This window comes from Myxocyprinus asiaticus, chromosome 20 (genome assembly GCF_019703515.2).
Source record: "Myxocyprinus asiaticus isolate MX2 ecotype Aquarium Trade chromosome 20, UBuf_Myxa_2, whole genome shotgun sequence".
Lineage (NCBI taxonomy): Eukaryota > Metazoa > Chordata > Actinopteri > Cypriniformes > Catostomidae > Myxocyprinus > Myxocyprinus asiaticus.
In genome coordinates this window covers 11,597,795-11,616,764 of record NC_059363.1, presented here as the reverse complement: position 1 = coordinate 11,616,764, position 18,970 = coordinate 11,597,795, and the positions used below count along the sequence as shown (strand labels likewise).

General features: G+C 39.2%; 1 long non-coding RNA gene across 1 annotated transcript in view; it reads left to right on the top strand.

Moving 5' to 3' along the window:
• The window catches only part of LOC127411578 (uncharacterized), a 60,373-nt gene extending 44,111 nt beyond the window's left edge, over nt 1-16,262 (top strand). Inside the window, exon 4 of the long non-coding RNA XR_007892307.1 lies at nt 10,388-16,262. This is a non-coding gene — a long non-coding RNA (uncharacterized LOC127411578). The remainder of the gene's footprint in view (nt 1-10,387) is intronic.
• The last annotated feature ends 2,708 nt before the right edge of the window (nt 16,263-18,970 follow it).

The following is an 18,970-nucleotide window of genomic DNA, read 5'->3' as shown; positions in this document are numbered from 1 at the left end:
GAGACGATGTCGTCCTACAGGCTCGGGAAGGGAGTGCCAGGTGACTCTGCCAGGTGGTGGCGCTCAGCGGGCATATGTGTGCCACGATTGCCTTATCCATCTGTGGTATCGTGGCATAAACCTCGGCCGCCCCACCGTCGAGTGTTGTGAGAGCGGATGAACTGAAGGATCGGGTCCAGGCAGCAAAAGGTGCCCTCCACGATTGTGTCAGCTCGTCATGCACTTCCGGGAAGAAGGGGACTGGAGGGGGGCATTGCCGCAAACGGTGCACCGAACCCAGAAACCAGTCGTCAAGCTTGTGGCGGCCCGGGTGGAGTCCTCGGCGTCCGACATCACCAAGGTGCTCTCCGATGCAGCGATCGACATCTCATCCGGCTCACGAGCTCCGAAAGAGACATTAGGCTGGCACTGAGGCAAGCTGCCTGTCTCATCCCAGAACTGGATGGGCGCAAAGAGCGTACTGGGGAGTGGGCGGTCCGTGGGGGTTTACCCGGCGGAACCGTACCCATTGAAGCCCCCGAATCACCTTCAGCGTCAACCAGGGCGGCCTCATACCTGTAGGTAGAAGGACCAACGGGGGGACAGCTGAAGTGGCTTTCCCTCGAAAGAAGGAAAGCCGCGACTGCAACGCTGACATTGTCATGTTCTCACAATGAGAACATGAACCATCCACGAACACTTCCTCAATGTGATTTTGGCCCAGGCACGTGAGGCAGTGATCGTGACCGTCAGAGGCAGAGAGGTAACGACCGCATCCAGGAACTGCACAGAGACGGAAGGGCATCTTTAAAAAGATGCATTTTTAAAAAGACATTCAACGTCACTGTGCCTGCTCTAATAGAGGAAATATACTTTTTAGAGGAAATAAACTCTTTTAAAGCGCAGTCGAAGGGCCCAGGGGCGTAGTCTGCAGTGGAGTGCAGAGTGGAGAGAAAGCCGCTGGAATGCGCTGTATATGCAACAGCACATGCTTCTGAAGAGGTGAATGGATCAGTAGTAGTATTCAGCTCGCTGAAATACAACCGCTCGGCTCTGAAGAAAAAATCGGAATGAATCCGCATTCCAGCCTCCCTTTTATACCCGTATGTCTGGGGGAGTGGCATGCAAATTCTACTCGCCAATTCTCATTGGCCTTTTCTCAAAGATCTGAAGGTGTCTCGGGCTCTCAAGATCGACCCCTAGTGTCACTACATCGACACAACATCGAGTGAGTGACAGAAGGGGAACATAGGCAGATGCCTAATCAATTAATGGTTTAAACAAAAGAGTAAAACTGGTCTCTAAACTGATTAAAAAGCACCTTATTTCATCCAACCTCCTTATACATCCCCCAAAGGCAGCATTTTGCTGTTGTCGGACGCAATCTGTGTCTTCAGGTGACAGTTTAAACTGGGCATGAGAGCTGTGCGTACGGAGCTCCGTGCTGCTGCAGCCGGAGTGAGAGGAAAGGGGAGGCGGTCAGACTACCACGGACCACGCACTGACTTTAGTGGACAACATGATGAAAATGCACTAAACCTATTTATCAACATGATCTTTTACTATAAAGTCTTTTATGACTCAACATAAATTACTGTACTGAAATACTCATCATTGACTTAAAAAAGACATCTTGATGCAAGTTAACCACACAGTGACAGGCACGCAATACTACGCTTATGTAAACTAGATTTCATGACGGTTTAGTATAATAGTTAAGTTACCCACTCTCAATAAACAAATTTTATATTCATATTTATATCCATCATCCCAGGAAAATTTCGATGTAGTAATATAGAAATAACTTTATTTTCTGTATAGTCACACAGTACAAACAGTACAGATGTGATGAAAATTTAAAGTGCATCTCCCGATGAAGTTACACACACACACACACACACACACACACACACACACACATGTGAAACAGGTGATCCTCTTTGTATACTTTGCTGGTTTTATTTTATTTCTGTTAAGGGAATTGCAAAATTTGCTTAATCCTCTGAGTAGCAGGCTAGTGGCTAGTTGTTTACAAATGGCGGCTGTGGAACTCCTCTCCTTTTTCAATTCTATTTGTGTGTCATATGTGTAGACCAATTATAGGCTGCAGCACCTCCCGCAGTCTGCCACAGTCCCCATACGCCCCTAAAGAACATACTCCAGGTGAGTTTTTGTTTTCCATTTTTATTAATTAATTAACATATTGTTCAATATTTATTTATTTATTCCCAAAAGAAAAACATAGTTTGTTGAAGTTATCTTATTTTGAAACTGTTCTTGGTATCTTTTGTGATTAAAATAAAATATAAGTTTCTTGTATGTATGGTGTTTATTTTTATTTTTATTTTTTTTACGTGCATTTTAATTTATGAGTAATCGGGTACTCGCTTTTAGTGGGTACAAAATTACTCAAAAATGCCCAACCCTAGTTTTAAGTGGGGTAATGTACATTCAGCTGGTAATTTTTGCAAAATTAACCCCTTTAGGATGATACAAGAAAATTATTTTGCATTGATAACAAGCTGACTTTACATTGTTCCCTTCTTATATTTTAGTTCTTGTTATAGTTGGCTTACTATATATAAAAATAAAAAATAAAAAATGCAGGATTAAAAGAGTTGTTTTAGCATGCAATGGAGCCAGTTTATTTCTTCAAATACCCACAATACCCAGGCGTTGTAGTCACAAGGGCCATTAAGGGCCACTGTGAGAACCCGACAAGACCAGTAGCGGAAACGCAGCACTGACTGAGTCACCATCCGAACAGCCCAACCATTTCTACCTGACACTGATTTCTTTATCTGACAGTAATTTCAACCCTCACAGTTAATGAATAATGGAGTGAATGTGCTTAAATTCTGAAGACAGAAGTCAGTTTAACATAACCACTGCCATCAGCACTGACATTAATTGCTCCCTAATTCTGGCAGTCGTGGCTCGGGGAGGCCTGAAGGAGACAGTAAGTGCACGAGTGTAGAATGGATATAAGACCCTGACACACAGAGAGAGTGACAGTGAGGGCCAGTAACTTGCAGGGCAAGAAAAGACCCTGAAAGGCCAATGGAGGGACCCGCTGGCAAGCCAACTTCAGGAAATAGTGGGCAGAATTGCTGTTGACCTCCATACTTTGAATTTAAAAGTGACGTTATTATTATTTTATTTTTTTCCATAAGTGCTTTTTAGTGGTCCAGAGGTGTGGCAGCTCCATTATACACAAGATGAAGAGTGTTAAAAGCTATCAGGTGAATTGGACAGGTTTAGAGAACTAGAATTATGACTAATGACACTACCATGTTGAACATTAAAAGACCCATGAAATGGCTTTGTCAATATTAGGTTTCCTTCCAAAGTAGATATATGTCCTCTTGAAAAAAACAACAACACTCGTGCAGGACATATCGAAGTGTTCTTCTATTCTCATTATAGACAGCATTTTATTGAGCAAAATACTTGTATATGCTCATGAGTACGATATTTGGACAGGTACTCTGTTCACATCTGATAATGGTTATCATTTTTATTTTTATTTTTTTCTACTATTATGGGTAAAGTAACCAGCCTGATCTCTTGAAAATAATGTTATCTTGGCAACATTTTTGCCAAACAAAATTATGTGCTTCATTACACGTTCCACTGAATTTTCCCAGTGAAATGTTCAGCGAGGGGTGTGGAAAGCGAGTGAAATGGTGTCTTAATCAGACGAGGGTAAGGTGAACATTAGATGGAGGTTTTAATGGGTAAACCAGGGTAAAAAATACCTAAAACCTTAACCTAAACCTAAGCAATAGTGTCTTAAAAGCAAATGAGAGGTAAACACCTAAACCTAGACAAAAATCCTGTGAAAGCAACTTCTGAAGCAACCATGTCATTTCGTATCACTTCTATGACACTTTCATCTCACATGTCAGCATGCGTGCTTGGCTGGGCCTGAGCCTCAGTCTTCCATGTCCAATATCAAACACTCTATCAGGTGAGCTACCGTGCAAGATAATCATGTTTGAATAAGTGTGTAAATGACAATGGGTCTGTAATACAAGCCTAAAATGTATGTTGTTGTTGTTTTTTTTTTTTTTTTTTTTTTTTCAAATAATGCATTAGAGTGTTTTGATATAAAAACATAGCAGTGTGTGAGTAATAGGGTGAAAAATAAGTCGTTGTACTTGTGATTTGTGTGAAAGTGAATAAAACGCACATTTGTTATTTTAGCACCTCTAGGGCCCTATTTTAAGCTAGCGTTAAGCGTAGCGCTATGCCATAAGTCATAAGTGCAAAGTCAGTGGGCATGGCCATGAAGTTTTGGTATTTAGGAATAATAGGGTTCAAAACAGTGTTACTATGAATGCAAATTTTAATACAGTGAAAAATACACTCTATTAGCATAACATAAATATTTATAATAAATAAAAATGTCCAACACTCTTTTGAATGTCCATGTACTAAAATATTTGATGCCATGAGTGTACCTTCATTTACTATTACTATTATTTTGAATGGCCATGGAAAACGAAGCAATGTGATAACAATTTTACCTGGTCGCAAAAAGTAGTCCATTAATTTGCCTGATGAACTTTCACCTTTTGCTGACCCTTTATGCTTCGTAGAGCTAATGTGTGCTTCTAAATCACTTGCACCTTTATTAGCAACTGACACATAAGTGCCAGCTTTACATGTCATACATTCTCGACCTGGACGAAAGCATGGGAATTTTTTGTGTAAATCTTCTCTAAATTTGCTTTTTCGTTTGGGCATTGTTTCCACTCAGCCGTCATTTGCTGCTACTGTCAAGCAACTGTTTGAGGCCGAACACAACAGCACTTCGCGCGTTCACGGAGAGATTGACAGTCAGGAATTTGGCCAATAGTTGCTGCAAGCCTCTTATAAATCAACCAATTGGTGTGCGAGAAGGTGGGACTTACAAAGAGGGGTTAAAGCAATGCAAATATGCGCGCACACACAATGAAGTATTAGATCAGATGCACATCATAATGCAACTAAAGCCGAATCCTGGACATTTTTGCAAAATGCATTTTAGAAATTACGGCCGGATGCTTTTTTAAGGTCCGAAAAAGAGGACATGTCCGGGAAAAAGATAACGTATGGTCACCCTAATGTTTTTTATAGTACAATGACCTCCTATATGTCAAAAGATCAAGGAAAATTGTAGTCCTCATGTCATAACCCCTTTAGAAATCACTCTACGATAACAGTTGATAATATTCCATTACAAATTAGATCATAAATACAACTGTAAATTTAAACATAATAATATTAATTGAAAAATAAAACAATGACCTATAGATAGTTTAACACATATCTCATAAATTCTCGTTTTATATAAGATGGCTACAACTCTGATTGTAAGGGACATAATTTGATGTTCAACTATATTTTCAGAGTTTGGACATTAACTTTTTACCATCTGCTGATGGAATCTCCAAACTGCAAATGCAGAAACTGAGTTTAGACTTTGCGCTGAGTTAAGAAGTGGTTTTCAAACGTCTTAGTGCAACGACCTATTTCTCAGGAAAATAGTACATTTTGCTTTGCGCCACTTCACTAACATACAATACACCCATAGTTTGCTGGCACACACACAATAGCGCAAACACTCCCACCCATGCCCACTTGCACTTTGCGTTGGAATGAAAATTGCGATTAAAATTAGCGCTCTCACGAAAATTGAATAATACGCTGTGCATGGTCGTATCGTGTAGCGCTGCGCTTTATGCACTCATGTAAATAGAGCCCCTAGTGTTAATTTCACCAGGAAACTGGAGATTGTGGCACGTAAAACTCAGTTTGCTCAAACTGTGTTATAGTAAAGCACATTCTATGAGACTAGGTTGAAACCAAAATATAGACGGCCTCAAAGCTAACAGACAAGTCACAATACTACAATTTTGATTTTATTAGGTCTTAAAATACAATGCAAAAATGGAAGGAATCATGATTTTCATCTATACCTTACCACTGAATGAATGAATGAACGAATGAACGAACGAAAAAATGAACGACCGAACAAACGAACGAATGAATGTTTGCCACTAACTGACTCACAAGCAGTGCATGTGGAAGAAACATTGTGTTTATGAAGGATTCCATGCCCTAAAATGTAAATAAGGTAGCAATTGCTTTTGTCTACTTCGGTTGATACAAAGGAAAAGAGCAGCCACCTTGGCCCCCTTCTTTCATCTCTCTGCCACACAAGAGGTGGCGGGTGACATCAGCTTCCTGTCTAATTACTGGAGGGCACCATGTCTGTCTGAAAGGACAGTCTTATGCCATTACCCACGTCCTACTTCAGGTCACTTCTCGAACTCTTTCTTCCTTTCCATCCCCTCCTCCCAAGGCTTTCCATTGTCAACTCCTGCTATTTGCTGCTCCTTTACCTGGCCATTAAGAGTGGCCCCTGTCCAGGACAGATCTTCAGAGTAAGGTCTCTGACATGGCCATATGCAACCCAGCCAGTAGCTAGAGGGCTGACAAGAGAGAACTCTCTTGCATTTAATGACCCTTTGGCAGAGTCAGCCTCCTCAAAAGTCATGGCCTTTAATGACCACACAGGGCACACTGAAGTCAAAGTCAAAGGTGATTTTTCAGAGGGGACAGACTTATAAATCTTCAGTGTAATGTGTATATCTTTTCATGGACCTTTTCTCATCTGCTACATTTGTACTCCATGTGGCAGGGCAATTATGCATAATTACACTGAAGGGCCGGTGAGACCGGGAGATAACCTTAGAGATACTGAGCCCACCAGCCTCCGGTGATAGCCAGCCCTATTGTTTCATGGCCTGGACCGAGGCAGTAAGCTGCTGGTGGATGTAGTATTCATTGTTGTGACAGAAGGGTTGGAGAAGTTCAAGGTGTTCGTAGAATGAGGGGATCACATTGGCCCAGAAGCTTCCAATCTGGTGATCCGGGGCCCTTTTGACCTGATCATCTGGTCCTAGCTATCCAAGCATGTTCACGCTCTGTTTCCTGATACAGCAAGACAAAGGGGCCAAGATACAATCTGCTTGCTAGTGTGTGCAAAGCAAGTCCAAGTGTTTATCAAGCTCCTCGAGCGCCAAACCCTCAACAAAATGCATGCCAAGACCTAAAGAAGGGGCTTCATCAATGTCTGCAAATATTCTTGTAGCAAGTAAACTATAGGTGCATTTTAACCATTGGGACGAACTGTTCTCGTTGCATAACCATGCCGTTCCTTACTGATCAGGGCTCGTTGGCACGCTTATGGGTTCTTTTTCCACTGTGGTGTAGCAAAATCAGGATAAGTTTGGTCTGACTAGGCAAGTGACCAATCATGAGTTGCAACATAATTACAGGCATTCCTGTTATTTGTAAACTTACCATACCGAACCATACTCAAGTAGAAATGCTACTGGAACTGTTACTAAGTTACTGTGCTCAGAACCATTTGGCCTAATAGTGGAAAATTACTTTATTATTACACTCAATATTTTATGGCAACTAGAGCCCGGTGTACACAGTAAGTTTTTTACCATTTGAGACTAATTTTAGGAACTGTTTCCTTTGCCGTTGGGAAATATTTAGCCATCTTTGATAGCTTAGTGCAACATGCTCACTGATGTCCGATTAAATGGCTTTGTGATGAATTCACGCCTTTGTGTCGCATGGTCTGCCTTGGCTTTTTCGCAAGATCTCACCGGGGCCATATCATACAGTCTGACAAGCAACAATCGTAAAGGACAGAAATAAAATGTCCCAGAGTGTACCTGGCTTAAGACGGTGAAATTTAAATGTGGCCATAAAACCTCTCTTTAGCTTAATCTGTCATACATAAAGAGCAAAGTGCACTTCAGTCATTTTTCAGCCACTGGAGGACAGGCACAGCATGTTTATGCAGGTATTTTTCATATGCAGAAAGAGTAGCACAGTGGCTGGGTCATATTAAAGGGCTTAGCTTTTGCTTTCCGCCCAGTCTTCAGGGCTTCTACCCAGAGCCGAGCGAATAGCCTGGTACCAGGTAGGACAAACAGTACAACTTCAAGGTGGCACTGTGTAGTCTGAATCAGCGCTCTCCTCACGCCCCGCTGGTCCCCAGGGTATCCGAACCAAGGCTGCTTTCATTTGCACCCACCACCACACACACACACACAAAAAAAAAAACATGCAGGGATTTGAATAATTATGCATCGTAGTCACACAACAAAAGGTAGGCAGGAAAAATAATAAAAATAAAAAAAAACTATGGAAGCTGAAATTTCGCAGGCTTTTCCTCTTTGCTATGCTAAGGCTTAGTGCGCGCAAGCAGCGGGCAACATTTCAGGTGCAGCAGAGTAAGGCTGATAAAAGCAAGCGTGGGATTACACTTCATGACCAAAGGCATTCATCTTTCTTCTTTATTCATTTCTTCTTCTTCTTCTTTTCCCTCCATTTATTCAAATGGCATCCTTGGCTTTCCCCTTTCAGCTCATCAGGGTAAAGGCACTCATGCAGAATGCCTCAGCACTGCTAGTATAATTAGCTGGACATCTCTTTCACCTTGCTGCACTGATAGTGGAGTGTGAGGCTTATGTCCCCTGAGGCATGTACAATCCCCCCACCCCTCTACCCTGGTCAGACCAACCACTGCTGCTCTATCTCCCCCTCTGCCAACATACAGAGCAAAAGTCTTCATCCACACATACGTTTACTTATTCTAATCCAGGAGTGTAAGGACGATCTGAAAAAGTGTGGGGACACAATTATAAATATTAATCATGAATATTAATTATGTGACATGGCATTCAACCAGGAGACTTTATTTATATTTATACATTAAATACTGTATATTCACTGTATATGTATATTCTCATGAACATTAATTAATATTAATATATTATGTAATGATAGGTTTGACAAGTAGTCCTAACTGATTTGCTGAAAGGCAGACAATGGTAAATAGGTGCAAGCCACTGTATGATACTGCTTGCCACTTGCACATTCATTCAATCCACACTGATGCTAGCATTCACTTCCATTGCATCTTTTTCCATACAATGAATGTGAATGGTGACTGAGGCTAACATTGTGCCCAACATTTGCTTTTGTGTTTGACAGAAGAAAGAAAGTCACACGAGTAAAAAATGACAGAATTTTCATTTTTTGATTAACTATCCCTTTTAAGTCATAGTTTTTTGCGGCCGGCATTTTTCTTTTCACTGCGTCCAAGCAAAACGAATCTCAAAATACAATGATTTTAGAGGTTTATAAAAGTTGGTGGGACACATCTCTCCAGTAATACTAGTTGTTACATCTCTGCTTTAGTCAAATCTCTTTTCACACTAGATCATTGCCAAAACTGTGATCTACTGGTCTGTCACCCCATCCATTTCACTTCTGGTCTCTGGGTGTACACCCGAGGAACAATGATATATCTGAAATACGTAGAATAAATGACTCAATTATGAAGACGGAGCATGACGGTGCTGCGGTGTGGTGATAGGAGTGGTGAGCACGATCAGAGGCGTTATCTCAGCAGGGTGTTAATGCAAAATGGGCCAAACTCCTCAGCAGGGGCAGCAGCTGACTGACAACCACCCAACTCTGCTGACAGCCTTGCCCCGATCAGCCCATGCTGTTCAGGTGGGAGGTTCCCCCTGCCACCACTGACACCACGGGAGTCTCACACACAGCTGTGTTACCGCCAGGACAGGTACACACATCTCTCTCTCACCACACATTCTCTCTTTCTGACTCTTGTCTCTCTCTCATTGAAAAATGGGAGCTGTGACACACAACATAATTTTTGTAAAAGACGAAACCATGATAAAATAATTACAGAAAAACAACATTGAAAAATGTAGAAAAATTGGACTAAAGTTGGCACACATGTTCCAGATAAATGGAGCCATGGTGCTCATGTGGGGAATACGAGTTAAAATCTGGCCCACTTCATGTCCCAGTCTCATACTCATCCTCACGTTCTTTCAGACCTCTGACTTTTTTGTTTCCCTCAAGCACAAAAGGAGATGTTAGGCAGTATGTTTTTCTCAGTCACCCTTCAAGGAATAGTTCACCTAAAAATGAAAATTCTCACATCATTTACACACCCTCATTCCTTCCCAGATGTGTATGACTTTCTTTATGCTGCAGAACACAAATTATGATTTTTTAGAAGATTATTTCAGCTCTGTAGGTCCATACAATGCAAGTGAATGGGTGCCAACCCAATTTGTCAAACATCCTTTTGTGTTCCACGGATATTTGACAAATGAGTTTGGAACAGCATGAGGTTTAGTAAATGATTGCAAAATGTAAACTATACCTTTAACATTAAGATTTAACATATTAAGATTTAACATTAGACTAGACTTGTTAAGGTAATAAAAACATGGTCGATGGCTGAATGAAATGGTGTTTCATCTCTCTTTCTCTTTCTCTTCACTTTTTCCCCATTCAGGGAGCTCTTTTTCCTCTGGAGGCAATCACTCACAACCCCTCCTCCACATGGTTCTCCACTCGAGACCTGAGCTGCTTTTCAACTTCATCTTGTCAATACAGGGATAAGGAGTCTGCCTGAAAGTTCATTAATTCCTGAGTAACCTATGGCTGGTTATTGCTAATACCCAGTTCTATTGATGTTTTCTTTCCCATGGAGTGAGCCAGGTTAACCCCTACACCCCACCCCAGCTTCCTGCCAGAAACAGCCCATTGTCAAGCCTGCATAAAACCATAGAGATGCACAAGGGGGCATACATGGGGCATCATTATGCTACGACCCAGGGTAAGGGAATGCTGGCACGGTTGAGTACCCAGGCCTACCTGTCCTGGGAGACTCTATACTCTCAGCTCTTGCCTTACACAGCTTGTGGCCTGGGCAGGATGTATAGGCCCTTACCCCTGCATGCCACCTAGGCCATAATTATGGGTTTTTTGTTGTTTGTTTTCTTTTGTTTTGTTTTTTGTTTTGTTATGGTCAATGAAAAGAGAAGGGAAAGTAGGATGGGTTCGGTTTAGCTGGGAAAGGGACGGAGAGGTGGGGGCTCTTTGTTTTAAGGGACAATAGTGTCCACAGAGCCTATGCAGGGAGGGCTTCTGTCACGCTGGCCTTAAGCACTTCCTCAGGGCCATGTTTGCATTTGCACAGTTGATCATTCTGTCAAATCCACAACATATCCCTCTTTAAGAGACCAAAGCAAACATTTTAGTAAATTAAAATAGTTTGAAACACTTTGACTGTTAGATGCATTTGAATGCCTTTTTTGCATTCAATGCAGCATATTCAGATGTTAAACAAATGAGTCGCTTTGAATACCACCATTTCGCACATTCTCATTTCAAACCCACCAGAATGTAGGAGAGACAATATGTATGAAAATGAGTTTTGAATCCCAACTCCCTTTCTCTGAGGAAAAAAAAAACCCAAAATGCTTTGTCCTGCACGCAGAAGAACTTATCCTGTTTTGGGTGTGATAGACATGCATTTTGGCTTTTGAAGATCTCTGTTTTTGGATGCAGAGACATTTAATAGTTTCCTGGCACGGTTGGCATGGTTACCAGTGGGGAAAAGCAGTGACTTAAACCATGTGACTGAATCTGCCTGAACCTGCGATAATCTTTGGCCAATCTCCGTATTAACACTCAACTTCTGCTCGAATTGTCTTCGTGACCCCGTCCCAGCCTTCCCGCACACGCTCCCTTTCCAGCGCCGCACAAAGGCTTTTGTAACAGGATAAATGGGCGCCCCTGGAATCATTTCCCATCAAAGCCCTTTTATTGCCAGACATGTGGCATTTGTCTTTTTAATTTAAAAAATGAATATATCAAGCAGTCTGTGTTGACTGCCGAGAATGTGCCGTGGTAGTTCGGCATGATGCGAATGATGAAAATATAGATGATGGTTTAGCGTTCTTCCGTGGCGAGCTTACTGGGCCAGAAATGGCATGTACAGCGTATGTGAGCCAAAGCCTTTAACAACCCCTGCAATGATTAAAACACAATATTAAAATGACATGGGTGGTGGAAACTCATTCTTGCTCTCTTCTCTTGAACCAAAGTCTGCGTAATTTATTACAGTGGCCTTTATTGACCGGGTAACATTAGCCATTTTCATTTCTTTATATATGCTGATTGCTGCAGCGTGACAGACAGTTTAAATGATCTCAGTTGCAAAGTGCAACAGCTAAGTGTGTTTGGGCATATTCATGGTCACATTTATAGAGAAGGTGTGAGATTTATATAATCTTAAAATAAATCTGACCATATTTAAAGTAATTTGTAACTTTGCACTTACTGAGTCATGATGTTTGCTGTCAGTCAGATCTTAAATGGCAGAAACATGACAGTTCAAAGCCTGTACAACTCAATCAATGGTGTCACGGTGTTAGAGATAATGAAACATGAATAAAATAGTGTATGCGCGTAATATAAGAATGTGCACAACTATTATTTTCAAAATCGACTAGTCTGTTGTCTTAAAGGAGCCCTGTATAATCAGGCTGGTTTTGCCTGATCCCGATTGGATGAGTTTCTTAAAGGGGCGTTTACATATTACATGTTCTCGTGTTCAAAAACAGCTAGACAAAGCACAACGAGATGGAATGCAGTGGCCTCGAGACGCGTTTTTAAAGTTGTCTATGTTAAACTTGACACGCTATCTTAAAACCACAAAGCTCACTGTGAGATGCTCCAAAAACAGTGCAAGACGCAACAGTCAAAGACATCTCTCTGAATATCTATGGCTGTACTAGAAGTGCTTTAAAAAGGGAAGAACTTCAACTTTTCCGTGAGGTCTGCATTGTGCCAATTTTCTAACAGCTAAAGCTTAACACGCTTATCAAACTACCATGGTTAAAAATATTAATAAGTTCCTTATACGTTTCACAAAATTTCCAATGTCCACTGTGTGGCGCTAAAAGCGAGCTAAATTACCTCCCAAACAGATTAAGGTTTATGCTCAAGTAAAAATTAAGCTGTAAATCAACAAAACCTACTTTCCTTACTATTACTTCCCTAAACCTTCAACCTAAAACTAACCGATAGTGTTAAAAAAAAACAAAACAAAAAAAGCAGATGTGAGATTTAAAAAAAAAAAAAACAGATGAGGTTTTGAAAGTTAATACTGTAGGGCGTTTTAAAGCAACATAACTGAACTCCCTACCCTACACTGTAAATGATTTTTGTTGTTTTGACAGTATTATTGCTGTATTTCCAACTGCATCTTACTGTAGATACTGTTTACAGAATGTTGCTGTCAATTTTGTTGTTTTTACAGTATTATTGCTGTATTTTCCACCATGCCTTGCTGTAGAAACTGTTTACAGTATGTTACTATCAAACTGAGCTGTATTTTTGGGGAAAAAAATGAGCAGGAAAATAATTACAGTAATTTACTTTTAAATTGCATGAGAACTGGCCCAATCTCAAACCTGCACATACACAATTTAGAGGGAAAATTTGTGGTATTATTCAGTGATCTATTATCAAAAAGATGAAACTCAGGAGATGCCTTCTCTGCATTGGATTTACTCATACAATTGCATAAAAAGTAGAACTGTATGAGAATGCACCTGGTAACCTATGAACATTGAGCCTGCACTCGACTCTTCGTCACTTTAGCCTTGAGAGGAGCAGAAGCAAGGCGATCTCTTTTCTACTGAACCAGGTGAGCACCAAAAATCGCACAAAACATCTTTTAGCAGTTTACAATAATTTTTCAAACATTCATCATTTGACAATGAAAATCAGTACGTAATTTTAGCTTTGTAACTATAAAGTTTACGTTCTCAAACAGATACTAGCATTAGTTATAATGACCATTCTATTTAGTATTGAAGTAAGCACTTACAAGTTTTGACGTAACCAACCAAATTACCTTGTCTAAGAACAAATGTTGTTTACACCAGTCGAACGTGTGCAACTCATTTGATGCTCCGTTTTTTAAAATTTTTAAATTTTTAAATTTTGTTTTATTTTATTTGATCTGCGGTATTATACCGGCCACTTTATTTATGTCAATGTTTTGCTCTGGATTTTATTCGATATGTATGTAAGTAACTTCTATCTCAGTCCTTTCTGAATAATGCACAACCTTGGTAGTTGAGAGTGTATTTTCTCCCTTGTAGCTTACAGTATATGTCATGTTGATATAAAAACAAGACTGAAGTTACAAGATATGAATTGATTTTTGTATTTTGTTCTCTAGGTCTGGACATGCAAAGAATTGGAGAGTTATTTGGTATCTGGTAAACTTAATATTGAAGTTTTTGAATGGACTTTTATGTGTGTATAGTCATAATTTACATTTATGAGTAACATTTATATGATATTTGAGTGCCATTGTGTTATAAATGTTCAGTTTGCAAAAAGGCCTCAATTGTTTCATTCTTCTTTTTTTTTTACTTGTAATAGATAGAAGTTTGTTACTCTAAAACTGTGCTTACTGTGGTTAGTTATACGGTATGGACACTGCAATTTAATATACAACATACAAACAATTACTGTAATTAATTTGACAATACAGCACATACTATAAATCATTATACAATATGCTGTAAACTACTGTTGATAGTTTAACAGTAATTTTACTGTGGTATGGAATGCAGCAGCTTGCTGGCTATTTGTTGCCAGTAAGTTACTGTTGATTTTATGTCAATTATTTTACAATGTAAACCTTAAACCTAAACCTAACTGAAAGTGTCATAAAAAGCAAATGTGAGATGAAAAACACAATTGCTGAAGCAACTACGTCTTTCAGAGGTGCTTCTATGACACTTTTGGCTCACGTGTTGACTCAGGTTCACAGGTGTTCAGGATTTGTTTCTTGGTCCTTTGCATAGCAAGTGCAATCAGTGTAAGTTACATCAGTTGAGCGACCCCACAATTTGATTATGTAATACAAATGTTGAAATGTATAAATGTAAGTCATGCACTATAGTAAAGGTGTTAATATGTCATAGCATAGCATTGTGTAAGAAACAAGGTGAAAATTAAGTAGGTATTTACGAACTGTAATAATCTGCTGTTTATCTTGTGATTTATATGAAAGGAAATTAATGTCATTGTTGTTGTAGACCCTCTAGTGTTCATTCACCACAAAAGGGCAGTGATACGTACAACGAGTCATTTAGCAAAAATGTAGGTATAGTAATGTGATTCTATGAGACCAGGTTGAGACATGTCTTGATTCCGCTGTACTTTCTTCTTCAGTGACAGGGAGGACTGTCTACGTAGTGCCAGTGAGAGGTCTAAAAACCACGTCAGTCCATGCGAGCGCAAAACACACACACATAGACACACTAACACAACAGGAAACTTCAGCAGTCACAGTGAAAACCACCAGATAAGAAGGACAAGTGGACCCCTGCCGTCAGCTCAGCTCCAAGACAATGCACGTCTTCTGGAAAGACATGTGTCTGTATTTCTTAACAAACAAGCAGACACCAGTAGGTATGGGCAGGGTCGATCGACTGTCAGTCTGCCCTTGAAAATGTTACAGAAATATGCTTCAAGTACACATTTCTTTACTTGAGATCCAGAAAATTATAGTCACTTCTTTGACTTTTTGTCTGTCATCTCATTAAATATTATTTCAGCTTTTTTGTTGTTTTATTTTTATTTCTTTAGGCTTGGGGGGAGTGGGCATAAGTTCTACATGAGAACGCCTTTTCTTTGTCATCTTTGGCTTCACTTTGAATGTCACTGGTTCCTCAAGATTGACAGAATAATATGCACTCATCATGTTGCAGATGCAAAAAAAGAAAAAAAAAGAAAAAGAAAAACTGTGAACACTGGGTACATTTTTGGGGGTATTTGCTTCTTTTTAATCAGTGGAGAAAGACTGACATGTCCAATCATAATAACACATCAACTGCTAAATGGGCCTTTGCAATCACTGTCAGTTCCATTTCATTAGGGAGTCCTGTATGTATGGACATCAATCAGCTTTTTGTGCCATTTATTTATTTATAATTTTATAATTTAACTGTTTATCTATTTATTCATTCTAAACAATTGAATTCTGCACTTTGACTATGCCCTTGTCTAATCAAACATCCCAGCACTACTAATTACTTGTGTACAGGTTCTCATTTTGTAACAACGGAGTTTTTGCACTTGGAGTACAGTTGTTTAAAAACTAACATTTCTAAAATGACTCTCTGTGAAAGACTTCCTTATGAGAAAATGAAAGCTAAGTCATTCTACTGTAAAAGGTTGCAGATTTCATCCAAGAAGTGGAATATAATGTTGGATATAAACAGAAATGTATAGCCTCTAATTTTATATTTCAAATTTGTATGTTTTGCTGTGGCAAAGCCCTCTGATAGACTAGTAACCCCTGCATACATTTGATGTAAAATAAATTATATGTAAAGATCAGCTGTGGAAATCTTGTATTATAACCACAAATTAAGCAACCATGAAATAATTTGCCTTCATTTAAGATGCCATGCAATCCTATTTAAATGTTGCATACTTTAAATCCAGTCTGATTTCTTTTTATCCACTGTAACAGAACATGCATAAAGAAACCAGTGGGTCACCTACTTATTGGCAAACAGATAAATCTTGCATGAAATTTTAGCTGAACAAAAAACACTGGCTTTTCTGGACATTCATCAAAATTATACTCTCAGTATCTCTGTTTCGAGGAGTGAGTTTTGTTTTTGCAATCTCTTATTTAAAGGATTTGGTGTATGGGCCTGGAAATATTTAGCAAAATGCTTAGTTTTTGGATAGTGCTAATCAATGTGTCATATTTTTAATTGGCTTGGTTTACCAAAGCACTACATTTACATTTATGCATTTGGTAGACACTTTTATCCAAAGCTACTTACATTGTATTCAAGGCATACTGTATACTTTACCAGTAGAATGTGTTCTCTGGGAATTGAACCCATGACCCTGCCATTATTAATGCTATACGCCACCAGTTGAGCTATGGGAATACACCAAGTAGAATGTTAGAAGCACGTAGAAGTAGTACATAATCCATATAACATATTTCCCAAAAGTATTGCCATCGTAGCATGTAAAAAAGTTTTTACATGTAATTACAAAAAAAAAAAAAAAAAAAAAAAAATCTGCTTGCCACTTGCTTTATGATCTTTATGAACTTTATGTCTTGTGGGCTTACCGAAATAAGCATTACTAAATAATTGCAAGAGTAGAGCACAACAGTCTGGTTCCGGAAGTAAAATAGATCAGATATATACAAATTGATTATTAGATTATTGAATTGCTTCATGGGGTTGTGTCCTTATTAAAGATGTTAAGTACACAGTCATGTAACTTTGTCTTTTTTCTGATTTTCAAATGCTTGAATGTTTCAAATCTAAGTTTGCAATGATATGATTCCCCATGGAGCTGGTAAGTATGGTTTTAAGGCTTACAACTCCTTTGTGAAGTACTTTACAAAATCACTATGGGGAAATAAAAAAGAATGGGAATCCAATTTTCAGGTGTCTTCCAGAACCAAGACACTTGAAAAAGTGTTGCATTGTTTCACTCTATAGAGGTATGATATTCTTAATAATAATATTTATTTCACAAACTACTATTATATAAAGCATGCACAATCTGTGTTTTTTTTTTTTTTTTTTTTTTTTTTAATTCATCTTAAAATAACATTAACATACATTGGGATGATTTGCAACATTGTTAGAAAACCCAGCCTTGATCAGATATTGCCATTGTTTAAATTCAAGAAGACAATGCATAATGTATTAACTAGATAATATACATTTATTAACAGAGAAGAAGACATGATGCCAGCCTCTGAAGCACTCATGCCTCACCTCATTCCAATGACCTTGGCCTTATGCCTAGCTTTCTCACAAGGCTCGTGCCACAGGGTTAAAACACAAAACCTGTCTAGCCGCACTCTCTATTAGTCCGATTGCTAGCCAGCAAAGTGGCATGGCCAAAGGCAAGCCTCACTCTCTCCCTAACTCACCAGACAGGTTGTCAATTTATCACAGAGAGGTCACTGTCTCTCATCTCTTCAAAGTGTCTGCCAATTCCTGAGCTGTGCATTACAGATTTGACGGGCTATTAAGCAAATTACCGCCTGGTCAGTTATTGCACACTGCGCGCTGTTCATCACATAACTCAAATGGCCTGTTCATCTCCTTATAACCCCAGGCCCACTCTGCATATCTTACACTGTTAATTCATTGATTAAGTGCTTGTAGCTCCTGTTGTCATTAAGGACGGCAGGCAGGAAGTTGGAAGGGTAAAAAATGTGCCGTTATCAGAATCTAAAGCATAATTTCCTAGTATCATCATTTAAGTTCCTATTTGTTTGTGTTTTCAAAGCATGTAAATGATATAGCTCGGTAGGTACTGCTGTGTGCTACATCTACAGTAGCTAAAGAAAAGAGTGCCATGTAATTGTAGTTGGATGTAATCAGATTATGACCACATGCTGGCTATAGGCATAAAGCAGCAATATAATACTCTTTTATCCTTTTGTTTTGCCATATGCTGTCGTAGAAGGAACATAATGAGAATCCAGGTAGGTGTTATTGTACCCATGGAAATGGTTTTGGAAGATTTGGATCCCTTTGTTTTTTTTTTATGTAGATCATAAAAGTAGAAATGTTTGAAGAATTGTGCGGAATTTTCCATACAATTACATGCTCCAAAAAGGAAACACACAAACATAAAAACACCCAAAAACACCATGAAGTAATACTAACTTACAAACACACTTGTATGCTCTATTCCAAGTCTTCTAAAGACATATGATAGCTTGGTGTGAGAAACAACCCAAATTATACAGTATATCATTATTCACTGATAATCCGGTCTACCAGTGTTTACGTCCAAAACCAAGAAATTGCCACCTCCCTTTTTTTTTTTTTTTTTTTTTTTTTTTTTTTGTAATACACACATGAGAACAATACTGCTTTGATGTCAATGTGGTCAGTGAACCATTTTTGATTTTCTAACACATTCTGGACTTATGCGGACGGTGATATTATCACTGAATAATGACTGAATTTTTTCTCTGTTTCTCACACAAAGCTATTGTGTAGCTGCA